The sequence below is a fragment of the Peromyscus maniculatus genome, chromosome X (assembly GCF_049852395.1).
Source record: "Peromyscus maniculatus bairdii isolate BWxNUB_F1_BW_parent chromosome X, HU_Pman_BW_mat_3.1, whole genome shotgun sequence".
NCBI classification, from domain to species: domain Eukaryota; kingdom Metazoa; phylum Chordata; class Mammalia; order Rodentia; family Cricetidae; genus Peromyscus; species Peromyscus maniculatus.
Genome location: NC_134875.1, coordinates 85441938 through 85444981, shown reverse-complemented (window position 1 = coordinate 85444981; position 3044 = coordinate 85441938). Strand labels below are relative to the sequence as shown.

At 45.3% G+C, this 3044-nt stretch overlaps 1 protein-coding gene across 1 annotated transcript in view; it reads left to right on the top strand.

The window, feature by feature from the left end:
• Otud6a (OTU deubiquitinase 6A) overlaps positions 1–668 on the top strand; it is a 2511-nt gene extending 1843 nt beyond the window's left edge. Inside the window, exon 2 of the mRNA XM_042269151.2 lies at positions 449–668. The gene's annotated coding sequence lies outside the window, so the exon portion shown is untranslated. The remainder of the gene's footprint in view (positions 1–448) is intronic.
• The last annotated feature ends 2376 nt before the right edge of the window (positions 669–3044 follow it).

Here is a 3044-nt window from a genome sequence, read left to right as displayed (position 1 = left end):
TGAGTGTTTTTCATTGTATTTTCCAGGGGTGGGGGGGAAATGCCACAGCTGGCAGTTTGGTTTGCTTTTAACCAATGTTAGAATGCCTGGGTTATAAACAAGTCTTCAGTAGTAATTTGATTGTTTTGTTTTTCTTTCAAACTTGTGAAACTGCAAATGGATTTTAGTTGCAAATGGATTTTAGTTGCTCAATGTTTTCTAAGCTTTAAAAAATGAGTTTTCAAATTTAAAAGCTAAATGTAACTGTTAGATACAGAAAATCAGTTTAAATGAGCCAGTAGGCCAAGTGAGGGTTACCTCAAAGATGTGGAAGACATGAACTTAGTGACTTTACTTAATTTTTAGAGAGAAAAAAATATTTTAAAAGCAATTTGGGGAAGTTATAAAGTAGTTGATGCAGTTTTTGTGTAAAAGAAAACAGTGAATAATATACCTGTTTCTGTTAAAGATTTCTTGATGTCCTGAATGTGCCAAAAGAAGAACAAGAATGGAATGATTTGCAGTAATTTTTAAGGTTAATGATCAAGTCCTGTATTTCAGTGAAGTTACTTAAATTCATTTTGAAAAACCTTTGTCCCTTCCAAATGTTCTCAAATAATATATGTAAGTTCAAAAATGTTTTAAAACGATTGTGCAGTGTGTTAAAAATAAAAGCAGCTTTTGAAATACCTGGTTTGCATTTCTTGTGTAGCTGACTTAGTCCATATGAAGTTTGTATCCCAAATGGCCTTCAGTAAAGGGCTCCTGAAGAATGGGAGCAGGTTGGGGGTGAGGGGATAGATGAGGCTTTGGGTAATAACACCTGCAGTCTTGGTGGTGGCCTGGAGTGAAATGTTTCCCAGGCTGAAAATTTCGGGAGGAATTTACACTAAGGATGCCCTAGGCAGATGTTTCACTTGGTGAAACATATGAAAGGGCTTCCTTTAATATGCTCTCCTGGGTTTGATAAAGAGCCCTGACTTCCCAGACCTCAGCCAGACCAGGCTACATTGTAGTAGTGGAAGAAATGCTACTATAGTCTACTTCAGGATGCTTCCAAAACACCAATAGGGAAGTCCTGGAGGATAGCTCTCACCATGGAAACAGAAAGTTTCAGCTAGCCAGTCTCTGACAACAATACAGTATTGGGGTACATTATGAGAAAAGAGCCTTTTATAGGGTCAGAAACACTGGGGAAGGGATCGTGAGTTAGGGAGGAAGGGGGGACAAGCTTTGGAGGGGAGGCATAGGCTGGGGAAGGGAAAATGTGCTTGGAAAAGAGATGTTATCTACAGGAGGAGGCCTGGCTGGGAAGGAGGCTGAAGGCTGAGGACAGAGACAGTCTAGGGAAAACTTTCAGAGGCTGGAGTTGGAGGTGTCAACAAGCTGAATAAGTGGGCAAGTTGAGAAAGAGGCCATAAAGTGGGTTTTTTTGGTTTTTTTTTTTTTTTGTTTTTTTTTTTTTTTTTTTTTTTTGTGTGTGTGTGTGTGTGTGTGTGTGTGTGTGTATTTTAAAGAAGCCTGGCTAGAGGAGACTATGGATGGGGTTTAGGGAAGGGGCCTAACTAAGGATGTGAGTGAAGGCTATTGGACTATAGAAATGAAAAAGGGACTTTATGGGGTGGGCTACGTAGAGTTGGCTAAGGCAGGGGATATTGATGGACAGTGGCTCTGACCGACTCGAGGCAGCACACGGTGATAAGAAGGAGGCCTGGCTAAAGGTCAGAGACACAGACACTGGCTGGTGAAGGATTCTTGGTAGAAGAGGTGAGTCAGCCGGGGTGAGGAATGTAGGGAAGGGGGACCAGGTTTGGGAAGGGAAACGGGCAGCAAACTACACTGCATCTGGGGAAGGGGGCCTTGCAAAGGGTGGCATTGTTTGGATAACAAGGCAGGAAACTGGGCTTCACAGGGAAGGCTGCCCAGCTGTGGGCAGAGGACGGGGCTGGTAACTGAGCGACTCACTGAAGTAAGAGGCCAGGTTGGATGGGTACAGCAGATGATGAAGAGTCCATGGCTCTGGAATGGGGAAATGATCAAGACAGGCAACCTGGTTAGGACAGGGGCACCTGCTAAGGACACTTTCTGAGGAGGGGGTTCTGGAATGAGATGAGACCTTCCTGGGGAAGGAGGCAGTGGCTGAGCAACCAATCAGCGTGGAAGAGGACTGGATCAAGGGATCCTGACAGGTAAAGGCACCACAAGGCTTGAACGGTTGGTGCAGGCTGATACAGGGACACAACTTTGGGGAAAGGGTGTTGGGGAGAGGAAAATAGCCCAAGATGGGATAAAGCTATCTGAGGTCCCTGTTGGGAAATTGGGCCTGGTTAGAAAGGAGGCCTAGTTTGGCAAGTGACCCAGACTGGAGAAGTCGCTGTTCTGTGAAAGGTCATGGAGGGAGAAGAGAGCCTGTCTCAGTCTGGGGTATATATATATAAGGATGCAGGCTCAGGTGGGCAGAGGAGCCAGGGTACAGGAGGAGCAGAGCAAGGACCATAGGGAAGCAGAGGTAGCCTCGGGAAGGAGACCCAGCTGGGTAGGGAAGCCGAGGGACAGAGCTCTGGGCAGGGTAGGGAGGGGAGGCCTGAGCTGGGTAAAGGATCATAAGGTGGGGTAAAGGACTGGTTTAGTGAAAGGCTGAACAATGAAAGGATGCCTAACTGAATTAGGAGCTCAAGGACCAGGAAGGTGAGCCTGACTGTTAAGGAAGGAAACGCCTGCAGAAAGGGTCCTTCCTAGCAGGTAAATGGCCTGCCTATTTCGAGATGGAGAAACCCTGTCTCGAAAAACAAACAAACAGAAAGAACCTAGAACCACTAACTAGCCCAGGGATGGCACCACCCACAGTGGGCCGGACTTTCCCCCATCAATCACTAATTAAGAAAATGTTCTACAGCCTGATTTTTTTATTCTTCTCTCATACATTATATCCTGACTACAGTTTCCCCCATTTCTCCATCCTTCCACCTTCCCTCCCCCTCAAATCCACTCTTCTTGTTTCCGTTCAAAAAAAAAAAAAAAAAACCCAGCAGTCTCCCAGGGATATCAACCGAACATGGCATAAC